Source organism: Schistocerca nitens, chromosome 4 (assembly GCF_023898315.1).
Source record: "Schistocerca nitens isolate TAMUIC-IGC-003100 chromosome 4, iqSchNite1.1, whole genome shotgun sequence".
NCBI lineage: Eukaryota > Metazoa > Arthropoda > Insecta > Orthoptera > Acrididae > Schistocerca > Schistocerca nitens.
In genome coordinates, this window is record NC_064617.1 from 490,644,035 (window position 1) to 490,665,954 (window position 21,920).

The 21,920-nt window shown below is 47.1% G+C and overlaps 1 protein-coding gene across 1 annotated transcript in view; it reads left to right on the plus strand.

Moving 5' to 3' along the window:
• LOC126252380 (tRNA dimethylallyltransferase-like) overlaps positions 1-21,920 on the plus strand; it is a 522,812-nt gene that overhangs the window by 333,769 nt on the left and 167,123 nt on the right. The window lies entirely within an intron of this gene.

A 21,920-nucleotide genomic window follows, 5' to 3' on the forward strand; every position in this document is an offset into this window, starting at 1 on the left:
CTCCTCTGCAGCGTCAGGAGGTTGTTTGCAAACTGCCTGTTCAATTGAACTAATAAAATCAACTACCGGCAAACTCTTCGGAGTGGGTGCAAAATTAAACCCTTCCCAAGCACGGATCAGGTTGCGTCGTCAAAAGATTTCTGTGTGAGATTTATCACAGAACGTTGAGATATAACATCAGACTCCGCGCGTTGAAAACGTTCGAACTTTGCCAAATGCCGGGCAGTAACGGAATTGTACTCCCAGTCAGCTTGAGTCCATGAGGTACCGTCCAACCAATTCCAAGTGAAATCAGACAATTCCGATGCAACCATTAAAGGAAACGAAACAATTCTTTGGAAACAGAATCTAAACGTCGACGAGTAAAACGAATCCTTTCACGAACAAGAGCCAAGCCAGCACGTTGCTTGATGCGATTGGCGGCAGGAGAATTAATATGGTGCACAACATTGGCAAATGTTGGGACATGATTTTCATCATGACACCTCAATAAAAACAGTCTAACTCGACAGCTATAATGTTTATCCAACTTACGTAAACACCGATACATTTCCTCCCCGTAGAGGTAAACAATGTGAGACCTGAGTTTCTCGTGGCGTATACAACTCTCAAATAACTTTCAGGGATTCAGCCAGGTAACACTTTCAGCGACCGCCGATATTTCGGCGGGAGAAAACCCCGCCATTTTCAAGGCAACTGCAACGGACAGGCGGCGTACATGGTTTTAAATTTGCGTTTACGTCGCTTGTCCGTTGCAGTTGCCTTGAAAATGGCGGGTTGTTCTCCCGCCGAAATATCGGCGGTCGCTGAAAGTGTTACCTGGCTGAATTCCCGGACGTTATTTGAAAGTTGTATACGCCTGGAGAAACTCAGGTCTCTCATAATGGAAGAACTAAAGTCTGCCATAGCTGGCAAAACAGTTGGTACAGATACGATACCGGGAGAAATGTTAAAATGCTTGAACAAAGATGGAATAAGAGAAATATTGAGGTTATGTAATAAAATATATGACAGTGGTGAATGGCCTGAGGTCTTTCTGGCAACAGTAATGGTTCCATTACCGAAAAAACAAGGAACCAAGAAATGCAGTGAGCACAGGACAATCAGCCTCATTTCATATGCAGCCAAAGTGATGTTAAGAGTAATTAATAAGAGACTTGAAAAAGTAATGAAGGAGAATCTTGGCGAGTAGCAGTTTGGTTTCAGACGGAATACGGGCACCAGAGATGCAATAGGGCTCCTACGAATCTTGGGAGAAACGTTTATTGAAAACGGAAGAGACCTCTCTATGTGCTTCATCGATCTAGAAAAGACATTTGACAGTGTGGCTTGGGACAAGCTGGCGACTATAATGAGGGAAAAGAGAGTGGACTGGAAAACCAGAAGACTTGTAAACTCATTATATCTGAATCAGAAAGCCTCAATTAAAGTGAGAGGAGAAAGTACGAACTGGATCGGACTAGGAAAAGGAGTAAGATAAGGATGCTGTCTATCACCTACCCTTTTCAACCTCTATTTGGAAAATATGATTGACCAATACTCATTAGATGACAAACTAATAGAAATTTGAGGAAGAAGAGTAGGGTGTTTGAGATCTGCTGATGACATGGTTCTTCTAGCCATAGGGGAAAAAGAATTACAGGGTTTAGTGGACATCATTGAAGCTAAAAGTTATGGAATGAGAATTATCACAAAGAAAATAAAAGTATTGGCACTAGGAGGAAATAAAGAAATAAAAATTATGCTGAATGGAGAAATATTAGAACAGGTGCAAAATTTTAAGTATCTAGGAAGCAGGATTGACACCGACTGCAAGTGGAACACAGAAATTAAAACAAGGATAGCAATAGCAAAAGAGGTATTTTATAAGAAAAGGAGAATTTTCTGCAGCAGTCTGGACAGAGAAGTGAGGAAAAGACTCATAAAATGTTTTGTATGGAGTGTTCTTTTGTATGGCGCTGAAGCATGGACTTCGAGGAAGGAAGATAGAGAAAGGCTGAAGGCTTTTGAGATGTGGACATATCGGAGGATGGGAAGAATAAGTTGGATGGACAGAGTAAAAAATGAAGAGGTACTGAGAAGAGTGGGAGAGAAAAAACAGTTGCTACATGCCATAAAAAGAAGAAAAATAAACTGGATTGGGAATATATTAAGAAAACATGATGGACTGAAAAAACAGTTTTAGGAGGTTATGTAGAAGGGAAAAGGAAGCGAGGAAGGAAGAGATTTCAGATACTGGAGACGAGATGGACGGTACAACATACAGCAGCCTTAAGAAGGAAGCAATGGATCGCAGAAACTGGAGGGGCAAAGGCCCTGCTAATATAGCAGAAAACTTATGATGATGAGTATAACAGTCACAGTACACCATGGAGTGGAAAGTTGCGCGTAGTGCTGCTGTTAGACGCAAAAGGCAAGAAGTAATTGCGATATTTTCTTTTAATGTTCCGAAGAGACATAACGAATAAAAACATGGTGTGAATAACTGTTAGATTGGTGCGTAAGTTCGTAGCGTGTTAATGAATGGAGTTGCGGACAATAGAAAATGCAGTGTAAGGGGAGAAATCGGAACATTTCCGACGTATTCTTCTCTTTCATTTCAGTAGAAGGCTGACAGCAGCGGAGGCAGCCAGAAATATTTGCGCCGTGTATGGGAAGGGGGGGGGGGGTTATTCCATTGTACAGATCACTTCAAGAAAATGGTTTTCTCGTGTTAAGGACGAAAGTTTTGACGTTAGTGATTCTCCACGATTAGGAAGATGCTTCAAATGGCTCTGAGCACTATGGGACTTAACATCGGAGGTCATCAGTCCCCTAGAACTTAGAACTACTTAAACCTAACTAACCTAAGGACATTACATACATCCATGCCTGAGGCAGCATCCGAACCTGCGACCGTAGCGGTCGCGCGGTTCCAGACTGAAGCGCCTAGAATCACTCGCCCACTCCGGTCGGCGGTGAGGGAGACCTTTAGGGTTTGATGAATATAGTTGAAGCACATTAATCCACATTGATCCATGTCAGTGAACTCGAGAACTTACAAATGTGATGAACTGTGATTTTTCTCCCATCGTGCGCCATTTGCAAGCAGTGGCGATGGTTCAGAAATGGGGTTTATGGGTACCGTATACTCCAAGCCCAAATCACAAAAATCAGCAGTGGCCATATATGCATCTCTGGTTGCTCGTCATCTGTTGGCTCGTAAACAATATCGACTATTCCTATCCTGTATCGCTAAGGTTGACTTGAAATGGTGTCTTTATGCTACTGTTAGGAAAAGAAAGGAATGGTTAAGCGCAAACAGAGCACCAAGTCCCCGTGCAAAGACCTGCGCGCGTCTACAGAAGTTAATGTCATAGATCTGGTGGAACAGTGACGGTGTGGTGTTCTACGAATTGCTTCCCCGCTACTGACGTTTATTGTCAATTACTGAGTCGTCTTGGAGACGCAGTCCAAGAACAATGACCAGGAAGACTGCGCGAAATGACGCTACTCCGCGATAACGCCCTCCCGTATCTGCTAACTGACAAAAACACTGTACGCAAGTTGGGCTGGGAAGTCATTCCGCACCCACCTTCTTCACCTGATCTTGCGCCCTCAGATTTTCACCTTTCCCGCTCTCTGTCGAACAACCTTCAAGGAACTTCCTTTCCAGATGGATATTCGCTCCGAACATGGCTCGACAAGTTCTTCGCCTCAAAACAACGTGATTTCTACAGTCGCGGAAGCGAAAAGTTGCCACAGCGTTGCCACACTGTTGTAAATAGTGAAGAAGCATACATTATTGATGACTTAGCCGGCCGCGGTGGTCTAGCGGTTCTGGCGCTGCAGTCCGGAACCGCGGGACTGCTACGGTCGCAGGTTCGAATCCTGCCTCGGGCATGGGTGTGTGTGATGTCCTTAGGTTAGTTAGGTTTAAGTAGTTCTAAGTTCTAGGGGACTTATGACCTAAGATGTTGAGTCCCATAGTGCTCAGAGCCATTTTATTGATGACTTAAGTCTGTTTTATGTGTATCTTGTGTTTATTATTAATCTTACAGGAGAACGCTCCGAACTTACAAACCAACCCAATATTATTTTTTTATAAATGATGACCGGTTTCGAACTGAGTAGCAGATCATATTCAGATCTGAGGTTGGAAAATTAACTGTAAAAAAATTTCGACAGTGGTATTAAGAATAACATTGAAACGTCATGAACTTGTTAATGCGTGATGCTGCAAGGTCCAGTTCGTCAGTAGTAATTAGAATGCAATGTAAAACTACGTAAAAGGTGCAGAGGATGCAATAAGGAAGGTTACAGAGTCAGTTATGTGATATGTACACAGGTGAGCTTCACAACAGTGAGCAGTACAGTGATACAGTTGAAAGAAGATTCTTCGATCATGAAATAAAGACTACTGTTGGAATAAAAAATACGTTTTGAAATACAAGTATAGGAGACAGCCTTATAGTACACTGTACATCTTCGAATACGTTTATGCATTTATGTCCACCGCCGTGGCTGAATGGTTAGTACTTCTGATTGCCAAGGGTTGAAGCAGTGTTCAATACCCGATACTGCTAGGGACTTTTCCTCGGTGCAAGGACATGTAAGGGGTGCACTCAGTCTCGTGATGCCAATTGAAGAGCTGCTTGACCGAACAGTAGCGAGTAGCGGCTCCACGTCACGAAAGGGGACCACAGCCTCGATTCCACATGCAGTGATGCCACCGGCATAGAATGAAACCACGGTGTGTCGATACTGATAGGTCCGCCAGGAACTGTGTACGGAGTTCACGTTATGCATTTCGTAGAACAGAAAGTGTGAAATCAGCAAATATATCTAATGGATAATGACAAATCTAACCAAAAGAATATGGAAAGTTGTGCTTAGTAATTCAGCCAATATGGTCGCGGGACTTAATTCTGACACGGAAGAAATCACGTATGGGCAGGCCCAGGGCTTAGTCTTTGGTCCACTATTGTTCCTACTATGTGTAAACAATGTTCCATCTAATATACAACGATCAGAAATAGTTCTTTTTGCAAATGATGTTAGTTCTGTAATCAGTCCAATATGTAAACGATGTTCCATCTAATATACAACGACCAGAAATACACTCCTGGAAATGGAAAAAAGAACACATTGACACCGGTGTGTCAGACCCACCATACTTGCTCCGGACACTGCGAGAGGGCTGTACAAGCAATGATCACACGCACGGCACAGCGGACACACCAGGAACCGCGGTGTTGGCCGTCGAATGGCGCTAGCTGCGCAGCATTTGTGCACCGCCGCCGTCAGTGTCAGCCAGTTTGCCGTGGCATACGGAGCTCCATCGCAGTCTTTAACACTGGTAGCATGCCGCGACAGCGTGGACGTGAACCGTATGTGCAGTTGACGGACTTTGAGCGAGGGCGTATAGTGGGCATGCGGGAGGTCGGGTGGACGTACCGCCGAATTGCTCAACACGTGGGGCGTGAGGTCTCCACAGTACATCGATGTTGTCGCCAGTGGTCGGCGGATGGTGCACGTGCCCGTCGACCTGGGACCGGACCGCAGCGACGCACGGATGCACGCCAAGACCGTAGGATCCTACGCAGTGCCGTAGGGGACCGCACCGCCACTTCCCAGCAAATTAGGGACACTGTTGCTCCTGGGGTATCGGCGAGGACCATTCGCAACCGTCTCCATGAAGCTGGGCTACGGTCCCGCACACCGTTAGGCCGTCTTCCGCTCACGCCCCAACATCGTGCAGCCCGCCTCCAGTGGTGTCGCGACAGGCGTGAATGGAGGGACGAATGGAGACGTGTCGTCTTCAGCGATGAGAGTCGCTTCTGCCTTGGTGCCAATGATGGTCGTATGCGTGTTTGGCGCCGTGCAGGTGAGCGCCACAATCAGGACTGCATACGACCGAGGCACACAGGGCCAACACCCGGCATCATGGTGTGGGGAGCGATCTCCTACACTGGCCGTACACCACTGGTGATCGTCGAGGGGACACTGAATAGTGCACGGTACATCCAAACCGTCATCGAACCCATCGTTCTACCATTCCTAGACCGGCAAGGCAACTTGCTGTTCCAACAGGACAATGCACGTCCGCATGTGTCCCGTGCCACCCAACGTGCTCTAGAAGGTGTAAGTCAACTACCCTGGCCAGCAAGATCTCCGGATCTGTCCCCCATTGAGCATGTTTGGGACTGGATGAAGCGTCGTCTCACGCGGTCTGCAAGTCCAGCACGAACGCTGGTCCAACTGAGGCGCCAGGTGGAAATGGCATGGCAAGCCGTTCCACAGGACTACATCCAGCATCTCTACGACCGTCTCCATGGGAGAATAGCAGCCTGCATTGCTGCGAAAGGTGGATATACACTGTACTAGTGCCGACATTGTGCATGCTCTGTTGCCTGTGTCTATGTGCCTGTGGTTCTGTCAGTGTGATCATGTGATGTATCTGACCCCAGGAATGTGTCAATAAAGTTTCCCCTTCCTGGGACAATGGATTCACGGTGTTCTTATTTCAATTTCCAGGAGTGTCGTTCTTTTTGCAAATGGCGTTAGTATTGTAATCAGTCAAAATATACAGAAAGAAACAGAAGAAATGGTAAACAGAATTCTTAAATGTATCATTGACTGGTATTCTGCGAATGGTCTCACCCTCAGTTTTGAAAAGGCACAGCATATTCAGTTCTGCACATCTGCATCAATGACAAGTGTAACACCCGGCGAGGAAATAATAACTAGCGTGGAAAGTTCAAAATTCTTAGGTGCCCATATTGCCGAGAATTTAAATTGGAAAAAGCACATTTTTGAACTCCTAAACAACTTAATTCAGCCACATTTGTACTTACAATCATTGCATGTCGGGTTGAGAAGAATCAGTAAGTTAACATATTTTGCATATTTTCATTCAATAATGTCGTATGAAATGTTACGGGGTAACTCGTCTTTATGAAAGAAAGTCTTCATTGCGCAAGAACGTGCTCACCCAGAATCATCGTGCAGATATCTGTTTAAGGAGTTTGCCATTCTGACTACTGCTTCACAGTATATTTTTTTCCCTCGTGAAGTTTGTTGTAAATAATCCACTTTAGTTCAAAGGAACAATCATGCACCTAATTACAGTACCAGAAGGAATTAATTGTGCCGTTAGCACAACAAGGGGTGCTGCAATAAAAATTTTTGATCACTGACCTGATAATATAAAATGTCTGTCAGACAGCAACGTAAAATTTGGAAACAAACTGAGAAAGGTTATCCGTGACAACTCCTCTTCTATTCCGTAGAACAATTTCCGCCACTGTAATTTGGGAAAGGTGGTCGGCAGGGCTTATAAATTTTCAGAATGTAACTAAATGTACAAATTAATTTGCGATGTGAATATAAAATGACTCGTTCCTGCGCATTACGAACTGTCGTGAAAAGTGATCCATAGAACGTGAAACTAAGTAACTAACTAACATCGCATTATTTGAGTCGCCCACCTGTTAAAACACCAAGCGAAGAAATTGAGTGAGTTTATTTAAATATAAAAATAACCAGGACTGTTACTTTAATACAAGATAAAAATCCCAAAAGCAATGTGGTTACAAAAACAAATGGTTCAAATGGCTCTGAGCACTATGGGACTTAAGGACATCACACACATCCATGCCCGAGGCAGGATTTGAACCTGCGACCATTGACGTCGCGCGGTTCCAGATTGTGGCCGGCGGCTACAAAACCAGAAATAGCTTTTAGCAAATAATATAACTACATATTAACAAAGCAGTAAGTGTGTGAGGGGAACATAGAATGCCACCAGAGTGCGCCACATACCACAGCAGTGTCAAAGACAAGCGAATCGCTGGTGTGTGTGTATGTATGCTGCAGTCTGCACAGCTTGAGATCTGAACACAGCAGAACATCTAAAGTTCGTGTCTTCACGTTTGTGGTCAGAATAAGGGACTTGCATATGGCTAAAATGTTCATTTCAATGAGTGTATTACGTTTTTGCCCTTCTAAAAGTCTTCGCCAGTCTTATGTAGCAACTAAGGAAAGTAATAACCTGAGAGCGTTGCTAATTCCGGGACGCAGCCACACATTTTCTCGACACGACCACCTCGCCGGCCCAAAGTGGATTGCAAAAGGCATCGTCCGGCAGCGGCGGCGGCGGCGGCTGCGGCGTGTCCCGTGAAGCAGAAATTCCCGGACGTTACGGCGTCGAGGGCCTGGACCTGAGCGAGGTGGGTGAGGGGCGCCGCGGCCGTGGGGAAAAGCATTTAAAGCGCGGAAAGCGTGCGAAGTGAGTCCTCGAAAGTTTGCGGAGTGGCCGCCACTTTGCGCTCCTAAATAACTAATGCGGGGCCCGCGCCTCGCCGCTGCCCGTCCTCCGGCAGAGGGGGCCCCTAAAAACCCGCCCCCGGTCCGGCCGCCACGGTGCTCGCCTTTCTCCTGCACTTTATGCGCCCCCCAGTACTTGTCCGTACTTGCTCGCCGTAGGTAGACCAGCTATCAGCAGGTATCTGGCCATTACGAAAGGTCTGCACGGATGCCAATATCCCTGGTAGAGCCTAATAACTATCGCGCAGGTAAAAGCCTTCGCCGATGCGAACATCCGCAGGTGTATCTGAGGGTGTCCGGATTAATACGAGAGGTAGTTATGAATTTTTGACTATCACTGCTATGTTCCTGACAACCACTGTCTCTCCATCGTCCTTGCCCGCATCTCGCGGTCGTGCGGTAGCGTTCTCGCTTCCCACGCCCGGGTTCCCGGGTTCGATTCCCGGCGGGGTCAGGGATTTTCTCTGCCTCGTGATGGCTGGGTGTTGTGTGATGTCCTTAGGTTAGTTAGGTTTAAGTAGTTCTAAGTTCTAGGGGACTGATGACCATAGATGTTAAGTCCCATAGTGCTCAGAGCCATTTGAACCATTTTTTTCTCCATCGTCCACCCATAGTTTTCGTTCAACATCACGAGAATGATACTGACCGTCTTTCATATTAAAAAACTTTTATGCAAACTAATGAATTTTTCACAATCTACATCCGTAATGATTGTGATTGTAGCAGTTTGTGTAATAGCGACAACGCCAGTGGTCCACAACATTGAGGATAATTTACTCCTGGGGCTGAAATGAAAGTTACTGTCAGCGGGAAGACCGGTGTCTAAAAATAGAACTGTTCAAACTGTGTTACGGTCACGAAACAAAATTATTTTTAAAATGCTACTGTTTCATTAGACTGTAATACAGAATACGTAAGTTACCAACAATTAATTTTTTATTTCAAATTCTGCAGTCCAACGACGTTAAGATGATCTCTGACAGTTCGTAGCGCTGTTGCCAGCTTTCAACTGTGAAGCGCTAACGGCTGCAGGTGCAAACAGGAGCCGCCTACAGAGCTGTGACAACACTGAGGCGTTGCCATAGAGACTTTTACAAAATCGCGTTACGTTGTTGGTCCATTAGGCCCGCTAAGCTTCCGCGCCTATCCCACTGCAACTGTTAGACACCGACCCAACTAGTGTGGTGGAGGTTACAGCTTGTGAAATGAATTTATGGCATAGTCCACTGATACACACGTACTTTGTACCGTGCATGTATGGCAGTTAAACTGAAGCATCCCCCCACGGTTCTTTTGTGAGTTTGTGCGTGGCGCACACGGGGCCCCGAGCTATTGCAGGCCATTCTTCCTTCCCTGGCTGCATTTCCTTGGCCCTGCCCTTCCCTCCCTATCCTCGCTCCTTCCTCGCTGTCACCTCCCCCTCCCCTCTCTCGGTGTTCTGATTTATGTAGTCCTCGCTAGCCACCTGCTTCCCTGTATTGCTTTCAATTTTGTTCCTCCTACATGTTCGTTCATCCTTTTTGTTGGCGTTTAGGTCCCCACTTGAGGTTTGACCTCCACTTCTAAATTTTTCTATTTTTAGTGCGAGCCATTTGTGGAGAAACTCCCTCCCTCGTCTACAGTGTGGATTCCTCTCCCCGCTTCCTTCCCCTCTTCATTCCCCACCATAGCCCCCCTTATCCCTGCTAGGTCATCAGCGTGCATAGCCAGTCCGTGTGGTGGGGCTGTTATGTACCCATCTGGCTGGGCCCCCTCACAGCATACGGACCACACTACTGATACCTGAGCTGTTCCCTCCCTATGTATGTCGAGTAGTGGTTGCTTCTCTTCCTGGAGCATCGGAACTCCTGGCAATGGCCGCTACGTCAGGTGGCCCTTGCTGTGGCTAGGTTGCGCTTATACTCCTAGCTCACTCATTTGTTACATAGTTTAATTCTTAATTTCTTTGCGTGTTTTTGGTACTTGCATTTTTCAAATTCATAAATTTCGGGCGTATTATAGTATTTGAGAGTTGTAGCATCGCGTTTTAGTACCTGAATAGTGTAAAATCGCGTAGTCTCCTTCCGCCGCCAAGCAGCGTGTCAGCAGTGCACAAGTAGCAGCATTACTGCATTTACTAGGCAATCTTGTATTTTAATAACCGTTTAAATTTTGTGTCGATTTGTTTGTGCTCTCTGTAGATTAGTTCAGACGTTCTTTGCACAACAGTTTTTAGCATGGATAGGGACTGCAACTGCTGTGTTCGGATGCAGGCTGAGTTGGCATCCCTTCGCTCCCAGCTTCAGGCAGTGTTGGCTTCGGTCACACAGCTTGAGGCTGTTGCCAATGGGCATCACTGTAGGAGTCCGGATGGGGGTTTGTCGGGGACGGCCAGCTCGTCCCACGCATCCCCCGATCGGACTACGACTGTGGCTGCCCGGGATACTGCCCACATTGAGGCTGATCCCTCACCTGTGGTAGAGTGGGAGGTCATCTCGAGGTGTGGCAGGGGGCGAAAGACATTCCGGAGGGCTGAACGGAAGGCCTCTCCAGTTTGTCTGACGAACCAGTTTCAGGCTCTGTCTCCGGCTGATACTGATGTTCGGCCGGAGATGGCTGCTTGTCCTGTTCCAGAGGTTGCCCCTCAGTCTGCAAGATCGGGGCAGTCGCAAAGGGTGGGCTTACTGGTAGTTGGGAGCTCCAACGTCAGGCGCGTAATGGGGCCCCTTAGGGATATGGCAGCGAGAGAGGGGAAGAAAACCAATGTGCACTCCGTGTGCATATCGGGGGGAGTCATTCCCGATGTGGAAAGGGTCCTTCCGGATGCCATGAAGGGTACAGGGTGCACCCATCTGCAGGTGGTCGCTCATGTCGGCACCAATGATGTGTGTCGCTATGGATCGGAGGAAATCCTCTCTGGCTTCCGGCAGCTATCTGATTTGGTGAAGACTGCCAGTCTCGCTAGCGGGATGAAAGCAGAGCTCACCATCTGCAGCATCGTCGACAGGACTGACTGCGGACCTTTGGTACAGAGCCGAGTGGAGGGTCTGAATCAGAGGCTGAGACGGTTCTGCGACCGTGTGGGCTGCAGATTCCTCGACTTGCGCCATAGGGTGGTCGGGTTTCGGGTTCCGCTGGATAGGTCAGGAGTCCACTACACGCAGCAAGCGGCTACACGGGTAGCAAGGGTTGTGTGGCGTGGACTGGGCGGTTTTTTAGGTTAGATGGCCTCGGGCAAGTACAGAAAGGGCAACAGCCTCAAAGGGTGCGGGGCAAAGTCAGGACATGCGGGGACCAAGCAGCAATCGGTATTGTAATTGTAAACTGTCGAAGCTGCATTGGTAAAGTACCGGAACTTCAAGCGCTGATAGAAAGCACCGAAGCTGAAATCGTCATAGGTACAGAAAGCTGGCTGAAGCCAGAGATAAATTCAGCCGAAATTTTTACAAAGGCAAAGACGGTGTTCAGAAAGGATAGATTGCATGCAACCGTTGGTGGCGTGTTTGTCGCTGTTAGTAGTAGTTTATCCTGTAGTGTAGTAGAAGTGGATAGTTCCTGTGAAATATTATGGGTGGAGGTTACACTCAGCAACCGAGCTAGGTTAATAATTGGCTCCCTTTACCGACCTCCCGACTCAGCAGCATTAGTTGCAGAACAACTGAGAGAAAATTTGGAATACATTGCACATAAATTTTCTCAGCATATTATAGTCTTAGGTGGAGATTTCAATTTACCAGATATACACTGGGACACTCAGATGTTTAGGACGGGTGGTAGGGCAGAGCATCGAGTGACATTATACTGAGTGCACTATCCGAAAATTACCTCGAGCAATTAAACAGAGAACCGACTCGTGGAGATAACATCTTGGACCTACTCATAACAAACAGACCCGAACTTTTCGACTGTGTAAGCGCAGAACAGGGAATCAGTGATCATAAGGCCGTTGCAGCATCCCTGAATATGGAAGTTAATAGGAATATAAAAAAAGGGAGGAAGGTTTATCTGTTTAGCAAGAGTAATAGAAGGCAGATTTCAGACTACCTAACAGATCAAAAGAAAATTTCTGTTCCGACGCTGACAATGTTGAGTGTTTATGGAAAAAGTTTAAGGCAATTGTAAAATGCGTTTTAGATAGGTACGTGCCGAGTAAAACTGTGAGGGACGGGAAAAACCCACCGTGGTTCAACAGCAAAGTTAGGAAGCTACTGCGAAAGCAAAGAGAGCTTCACTCCAAGTTTAAACGCAGCCAAAACCTCTCAGACAAACAGAACCTAAACGATGTCAAAGTTAGCGTAAGGAGGGCTATGCGTGAAGCGTTCAGTGAATTCGAAAGTATAATTCTATGTACCGACTTAACAGAAAATCCTAGGAAGTTCTGGTCTCACGTTAAATCAGTAAGTGGCTCGAAACAGCATATCCAGACACTCCGGGATGATGATGGCATTGAAACAGAGGATGACACGCGTAAAGCTGAAATACTAAACACCTTTTTCCAAAGCTGTTTCACAGAGGAAGACCGCACTGCAGTTCCTTCTCTAAATCCTCGCACAAACGAAAAAATGGCTGACATCGAAATAAGTGTCCAAGGAATAGAAAAGCAACTGGAATCACTCAACAGAGGAAAGTCCACTGGACCTGACGGGATACCAATTCGTTTCTACACAGAGTGCGCGAAAGAACTTGTCCCCCTTCTGACAGCCGTGTACCGCAAGTCTCTAGAGGAACGGAAGCTTCCAAATGATTGGAAAAGAGCACAGGTAGTCCCAGTCTTCAAGAAGGGTCGTCGAGCAGATGCGCAAAACTATAGACCTGTATCTTTGACGTCGATCTGTTGTAGAATTTTAGAACATGTTTTTTGCTCGAGTATCATGTCGTTTTTGGAAACCCAGAATCTACTCTGTAGGAATCAACATGGATTCCGAAAACAGCGATCGTGTGAGACCCAACTCGCTTTATTTGTTCATGAGACCCAGAAAATATTAGATACAGGCTTCCAGGTAGATGCTATTTTCCTTGACTTCCGGAAGGCGTTCGATATAGTTCCGCACTGTCGCCTGATAAACAAAGTAAGAGCCTACGGAATATCAGACCAGCTGTGTGGCTGGATTGAAGAGTTTTTAGCAAACAGAACACAGCATGTTGTTATCAATGGAGAGACGTCTACAGACGTTAAAATAACCTCTGGCGTGCCACAGGGGAGTGTTATGGGACCACTGCTTTTCACAATATATATATATAAATGACCTAGTAGATAGTGTCGGAAGTTCCATGCGGCTTTTCGCGGATGATGCTGTAGTATACAGAGAAGTTGCAGCATTAGAAAATTGTAGCGAAATGCAGGAAGATCTGCAGCGGATGGGCACTTGGTGCAGGGAGTGGCAACCGACCCTTAACATAGACAAATGTAATGTATTGCGAGTACATAGAAAGAAGGATCCTTTATTGTATGATTATATGATAGCAGAACAAACACTGGTAGCAGTTACTTCTGTATAATATCTGGGAGTATGCTTGCGGAACGATTTGAAGTGGAATGATCATATAAAATTAATTGTTGGTAAGGCGGGTACCAGGTTGAGATTCATTGGGAGAGTCCTTAAAAAATGTAGTCCATCAATAAAGGAGGTGGCTTACAAAACACTCGTTCGACCTATACTTGAGTATTGCTCAACAGTGTGGGATCCGTACCAGATCGGGTTGACGGAGGAGATAGAGAAGATCCAAAGAAGAGCGGCGCGTTTCGTCACAGGGTTATTTGGTAACCGTGATAGCGTTACGGAAATGTTTAGCAAACTCAAGTGGCAGACTCTGCAAGAGAGGCGCTCTGCATCGCGGTGTAGCTTGCTCGCCAGGTTTCGAGAGGGTGCGTTTCTGGATGAGGTATCGAATATATTGCTTCCCCCTACTTATACCTCCCGAGGAGATCACGAATGTAAAATTAGAGAGATTCGAGCGCGCACTGAGGCTTTCAGACAGTCGTTCTTCCCGCGAACCATACGCGACTGGAACAGAAAAGGGAGGTAATGACAGTGGCACGTAAAGTGCCCTCCGCCACACACCGTTGGGTGGCTTGCGGAGTATAAATGTAGATGTAGATGTAGATGGGGAGGGCCCCTGATCAGAGTGGATGGTATAAGCGCGGATGCTTGTCACATGAAGCGTATCAAGCTGCAAAAATCCGGCTGTTCTCAAACGGCCGTCTCTTCAAATGGTGGAGGATCATTGACTGCTGCTTTGTATGACACGACAGCCTGCCCTTTCCTGACTACACTGTCGGAGGAGAGCCAGGTTCCCTGTCTTGAGATGAAACACGTTCTTCAGTACCTAGGGTACTAGGATGGACGGGGACACATTCACTGCCGCAAAGCTGGGATGAACGGGGACAAATGAACTGCCACAAAGCCATTGCTTTTTGTGGAGAATATCGAGGACAAGTTTGGTGGAGTCTCTTAGTAAGATGTGGTCTGGCTCCCTGTTGATCAAAGCTGCTTCTGTCGCACAGTCTGCAGCTCTTCGTGCTTTTGATCGTCTTAGCAATGTCTGAGTGTCATTACCCTCAACAATCCCTGAACATGGTCCAGGGGTTGATTTTTCATAGGGACCTCATCCTGCAAACTGATGAGGAACTCCAGGCTAATCTGAAGCAACACGGCGTTCATTTTCTTTTACATGTGCAGAAGGTCGTAAAGTCAACCACTCCAATACTGTACAGCGAACCCTCTGTGTGGTGACTGTGGACTCCCACTCCATGAGGGAAGCCCCTGTGTTGCCGCCCCCTGTGTGTGTCAATTGTCATGATCACCACTCTCGTCACTCGCCAGATTGCCCAACTTACAAGAGAGAAAATAAGATTGAAGAGGATGAGTCTCTGTATCACCTGCCATATGCTGAGATTCGGCAAAAATGTGAGGGACTCCATCCGGTGTCACTTCCTTCAACTATTGCCGGTGTTACATCTTTTCGCCCTCCTTCCTCTTTCTTACCCCAGCCCCATCCCTTCTCCCTCCCCTTCCCCTGCAGTTCTCACAACCTCTCCTCCAGGAGCTGCCCCACCTCCCTGGCTCAAGAAGTGCCCCCCCTTCCTTCGGCACCTGCTAGTGGTGGGACTCCCTGCAAGGACCTCTCTCCCCGGCGTCTCTCAGGCCAGAAGCCTTACTACCACAACTCAGCCACGAGATGCACCACCTTTGCGTTCCAAGCTCGCCCGTGCTCTTTTGGTTCTGGATCTTGCAGAAGCCTGTACCCCCTCTGTGCCCTACTCTCCTCCACCTGCAAAAGAGAAGAAGAAGAAGAAGAAGAAACGTAAGTCCCAGTTCAAGCCCCCCGCCCCCCATGCCCCCAGAGGAGGCCCTTCATACCAACCTGGAAGCAATAGTGGTTAGAGTGCAAACGACTCTGGCAATCACCATTTGCAATGTCTACCTCCCACCAGGTAGGCCACTTTCTTATGTTGAACTGTCTGCCTTAATAGAGCAACTCCCGTCCCCATTTCTCCTACTTGGTGACTTCAATGCGCAGCATCCCCTATGGGGGAAGTACCATTTTTACAGGTAGGGGTCACCTAATTGACCAACTTAGATTTGTGTCTCCTCAATAACGGTTCCCCTACCCACTTCAGTGTCGCTCACAGCACATTTACTGCTGTCCATTTCACGATCTCCTCACCTGCTCTCGTGGCTTCCTTACATTAGTCACCCTATGATGATCTTTGTGACAGTGACCATTTTCAGGTGATTCTATCGTCGTTCTGCCGCCGACAGCAGACAGGCCCCCATATTGGGCATTCCACAGGGCCAATTCGTCTTTATATACATCTGCTGTGCACTTCGAGACCTCTATGTCAAATTGCATTGATGTGGTTGTGCAGGGCGTCTCTGTCACTATTCTCCATGCTGCTGGCACTGCTGTTCCTGTATCCACCGCCCCCCCCCCCCCCCCCCCTCATCGTCGACCGGTACCGTGGTGGACCAAGAACGTAGCAGTCGCTGTCCAGGGCCGCCGTCGGGCGCTGCAGCGATTTGAATGACACTCTTCACAGACTGCCCTCCTCGCTTTTAAGCATCTCTCTGTTAAGACTCGTTACCTTGTTAAGCAGAGTAAACAGAAATGCTGGGAGCGCTATGTTTCCTCGGTGGGGACGTATGCGTCTTCCTCGCAGGTTTGCTCCAAGCTCCGTAGCCTTCCGCGCCGCCAGCTACAGTCAACTCATCGGCGTCCTCTTCCTATCCCGCTACCTTTCTCCAGCAGAAGTGCTGAGTTGAAGAGACCCCTCTGTTTCAACCCTGCCATGCTGAATCCTGTAATAAACCCTTCACTGAATGGGAATTCTTGCCAGCTCTTACCTCTTCACATGACATGACGCCAGGCCCAGATTCCATCCACGACCAGAGGATCCAGCACTTGGATGTTACCTAGAGGCAATATCTACTCAGGTTCTTCAACAGCATTTCGCTCACATGTGATTTCCCACCACAATGGCGAGACAGTATAGTTATCCCCGTCATTAAGCCCGGGATGAACTCAGTGTCTCTCTAAAGCTACCACATGATTATCGTGACGAACGTATTTTGTCAGTGTGGCTTATATCAGTGTAGCTTCTGGGAAGGATGATCTCCAACTGACCATTTACTCAGATTAGAAACAGCAACCCGCAGGCTTTTACTAGCTGCCAGCACCTTGTTGCGGTATTCTTTGACGTGCATAAGGTATGCAACATGGCTTGGTGCCATCACATTTTAGTTACCCTCAATCATTGGCACTTTCGCAGCCACCTTCCGATTTTTATCCGCGAATTTTTATCCCACCGGCTCTTCCGGGCTCGAGTTGACACTTCATTTGGCACCCCTCGGATTCAGGAGAATGGTATCCTGCAGGGTTCTGTGTTAATTGTCACACACTTCCTCATAGCGATCAATGGGCTTATAACCTCTGTTGAGCCTATGGTTATGCCGGCGTTATATGTCGACGATTTTTGCACCTGGTGTAGCTCCCACTCAGTAGCATCTGCAGAGCTCCAGCTCCAAGGCGCCATCTGATGGGCGTCTGTATGAGCTATCTCTCATGTCTTCTAGTTTTCTCTCTCCTAAACGCGGGTTATGCATTTTAGTCGTCGACCCACAGTACACCCCGATCCAAACCGTCATTTAGGCGACCGTCTCCTCGATGTTGTAGTACAATCTCGTTTCTTGGGCCTTATATTTGATAAAAAGCTGACGAGGCTGCCGCATATTTGCCACCTGAAGACTACCTGCATGCAGAAGCTTAATGCTCTCCACCTCCTGGCCGACACATATTAGGGTGCAGACCGTGTTGCTCTTCTCCATCTTTACCGTGCTCTGATCTTGTCTGGACTAGATTATGGTAGGCAGCTTTAAGACTCAGCGGCTCCTTCCACTCCGAAGATACTTGACCCTGTTCACCATTGTGCATCTGGCTATTGGTGCCTTTCATACTAGTCCCATTGAAAGCTTCCACGCAGAAGTGGGGATTCCCCCTCCACAAGTACGACGGATCCAACTCCTGGTTTCTTAGGCAATCGTCATTCTCTGATTCCCTGACCATCGCATGTACCCTGATCTCTTTGCGAAATAGGGAAATGAAATGTCATGTGGCTAGGGCCTCTCGTCGGGTAGACCGGTCGCCTGGTACAAGTCTTTTGAGTTGACGCCAATTTGACGTCTTGCACGTCGATGGGGATGAGATGCTAATGATGTAGACAACACAACACCCAGTCACTGAGCGGACAAAATCTCCGATCCAGCCGGGAATCGAACCCGGCCCCCTTGGTATAGCATTCCGTCGCGCTAATCACTCAGCTATCAGGGTGGACACCTAACTGCCCACGGGTGGGAATGCCAGTTGGGATGTGTCTCACTTCCCTCTGTGGTGATCTCCATCTCCACTCACTGGAATGCGCCCTGTCTATTTCCTCCCACACTCTCCCTTAGATGGTGCCCAGACCATGGCTTAGGACTGACCTGTTTCAGGGTCCTAAAGTCTCTGTCGGCCCTATGGTTTTCCGGCGTCTTGTGCGTTCCTTCCTTGTAGAGTTCCAGAGTGCCACCATCTTCTACACTGATGGTTCTAAGACGATAGATAAGGCGGGATACGCTTTCTCGTCTCCTACTGGCTTAGAAGACCATTTATTGCCGTGATCATGTAGTGTGTTCACATCAGAGCTACTAGCCATCAACAGGGCCCTCCATTTTGTTTCTCAGGCCCCCTCCACAGTGTTTTAATGTTTACCGTTTCAATGAGCAGCTTGCAGGCTATCGATCCACGCTACTCTCGTCACCCTGGGCTGGGCTGCCTCCTCAGTTGTCTTTGTCTGGGTCCCAAGTCATGTGGGCATCCTAGGCAATGAACTGGCTGACCGTTTGGCTAGAGGATCAGGTACATACCCCCCCCCATTCACTTTGATTATTCCAGCCGCAGATATGCGGATCTACTTCAAATCTCTCTTTGCCCAGAAGTAGAATGACATCTGGTGCGCTATTGCTCTCAGTAATAAACTTCGCACAATCAAGGAGTCTACTGCGATTTGGCGCTCGTCCTTCCGCTCCTCTCGGTAGGAGTCCACTGTCTTATGCCGTCTACGCATTGGTCGTACCAGACTCACTGTTTCCTCTTGCATAACAAACTACCCCCACAATGTGGTTGTAGAGCCAGACTGACGGTATTACATATATTAGTGGAATGTCCCCTTCTTTTGGCCCGTCGTACTAAGTATAGTTTTTCAGATTATTCCTTAAATTTAATATTAGCAGACGGTTCACGGATGGTTGAACGGGTCCTCAGTTTCCTCCGTAAAAGCTGTTTCTATTTTCAGATTTATTTATTTATCTTATCCAAGACATCACCATTTTACAAGAAAAATTATATTACAATGCAAGAGAAGCAGTTATAATACAATAATACATGGTTATGAGGTAAATTAACTACAATAATATAGAAAAGTATGTAACATATAATGATAAGCGCTAACGATGCGAAACAGAGCGATTTTCATATCCCACGTGAAGCCCAATACACTGCAGCTTGAATAGCCTTGTCATTTGCTTCAAATAGGTTTTGAGTCGAACACGGGTTGTTTAGTTTCCTGCAGACCAGTAGGTGTTGTGGGTCTTGCTGTTCTCCACATTCGCAGGGCTCGTCTGCACTGATGTAGCCCCATTTTTCCAAGTTTGCTCTGCATCTTGATACGCCTGTTTGTGGCCTATTCAGGGCTTTCCAGGTCGTATATGGGAGTTCAGAGCCAGCTGTGGGTTCCTCCCTGGGGCTATTCCCTGGTCTTCCTGGGTCCACATTGTACCACAGCTCTTCTCGTCGTGCTCTAGGCGATAAAAGAGTTGCTTCAGTTGTTCGTAGGAAACTCTTCCTTGATTTAAGTCGGCGAGGTTGAAGATTGTATCCGAACATTGGATGCCTGGGATCTGTCTCCTGTTTATGTTTCTCGATTTCTGCGGCAGTCCTTCTTCTGATGTCTGGCGGGGCTATGCCCATTAGGTGGTACAGCTGCTTTGTGGGAGTTGGGCGGAGGCATCCTGTCACGATGCGTCCAGTCTCATTCAAAGCTATATTTACTTGTTCAGCGTGGGTGGAATTTTGCCAAACGGGTGCCGAGTACTCCGCAGTGGAGAAACATAAAGCTAAAGCTGACGTGCGGAGAACTGTAGGTTGCGCTCCCCATCTGCTATTTGTTAGCTTGCGGATGATGTTGTTCCTGGCACTCACTTTCATCTTTGTGGCCAAACAGTGTTCCTTGTAGGTGAGAGCAAGGTCAAGTTTAATCCCAAGATATTTTGGTGTGTCGCAGTGAGATAGATGTTGTCCCTTCCAGCTTATGTTGAGTTTCCTCCTTGCTTCCTTGTTACGTAGGTGAAAAGCACAGACCTGGGTTTTTGCTGGGTTTGGCTTGAGGTGGTTATTATCATAATAGTCACCCAGCTTTTCAATCGCTAAAGTTAATTTACTTTCTACCTCTTCAAAGGTTTTTCCCTGGGTGGCAACGACTGTATCGTCTGCATAGATGAAGGAGCGAGCGTCCATGCTGATCGGTTGGTCATTGGTATAAATATTATACAGCAATGGGGCGAGGACGCTACCTTGAGGTAGGCCGTTTTTCTGGGTCCGCCATCGGCTCTTCTTTGACTGCAGCGTGACAAAATACCGTCTATTCTGCAACAGGCACTGGATGAATTGCGCCAGTCGGTAGTCTTTTGTGGTGTTATATATTTTTGATATTAACTTACTGTGGTTTATGGTGTCGTAAGTTGCTGTAAGGTCGATAAAGGCTGCACCTGTAATTTGTTTCCGCTCGTATCCATCTTCTATGTACTGTGTAAGGTTGAGGATTTGTCTACAGCATGACCTTCCTGGGCGGAATCCTGCTTGCTCTTTAATTATATTCTTGTGTACATGTTCTGAGATGCGGTTAATTGGTTGGTTGGTTTGTTGGGGGAAGGAGACCAGACAGCGAGGTCATCGGCCTCATCAGATTAGGGAAGGATGGGGAAGGAAGTCGGCCGTGCCCTTTGAAAGGAACCATCCCGGCATTTGCCTGGAGCGATTTAGGGAAATCACGGAAAACCTAAATCAGGATGGCCGGACGCGGGATTGAACCGTCGTCCTCCCGAATGCGAGTCCAGTGTCTAACCACTGCGCCACCTCGCTCGGTGAGATGCGGTTAAGGATCATTCTTTCTAAGACTTTATAGAGCTGACAAAGCAGGGAGATAGGCCGAAAATTTTTAGGGTCTGTGGGGTTTTTTCCAGGTTTTGGTATAGCTACTATATTTGCCTTCCGCCAAGTCTTGGGGATTTTCATTTCAAGAACACATTTGTTCATCATATCTAGTAACCACCGTCTGGTAACAGGTCCGAATATTTTTATTTGTTCTGGGCGTAGATCATCTAGGCCAGCGGCTTTATTAATTTTCATTATGGAGATGGAATCTTCTTAATTCTTTCAGAGTAAAGGGGGTGCCTAGGTGGTCTTTTTCTTGAGTGCCTCTCTGTAGTTTCTTTCTTGGGTGCTTCCTGTTGGTTTTACCATTAAGTAGAAGTTGATTTGCTATTTGATTTGGTGTGACCTTATACAAATTTTGTGTATTAGATGAGGGGTCATTATTGATGTTTTTAAGAAGTTGCCAGGCCTTTCGGCTGTTCTGTTTCATGTCTAGGTTTGTGATTAGATTACACCATTTCATTGTTCTTGAGGCTGATATGGCCTGGAGGAGTTCTTCTCCCGCCATAGTTGTTTCCTCTGAAAAAGGGTTTTCCTCGAAGAGCTGTTGGTAATGTTCCAGAAGAACCTTTGAGTTTCCGTCAAGTCCAGGGATATAACTAGTTCTGCAGCCTCGGGGGATATTTCTTCGGGAGGCAGTTTTAACTAATTCAATGAAAGTGTCATATTTTTCCGGGCTAGCATCAAGGTTCTGCACCTCTTTGTCAAGTTCTTCAGAGAATTTGTCCCATAGGGCACGTTTAAAATTAAAACGTCTTTGGAAATGGGTGGTTGCTGGATTAACAACTGCTTCAACCAGACATAATATAGCTCGGTGCTGTGTATGTGGGAGGGGTTCTCCCACATCCTTCCTGGTTTGATGTGCTACGTTTTCGCTGACAAAGATG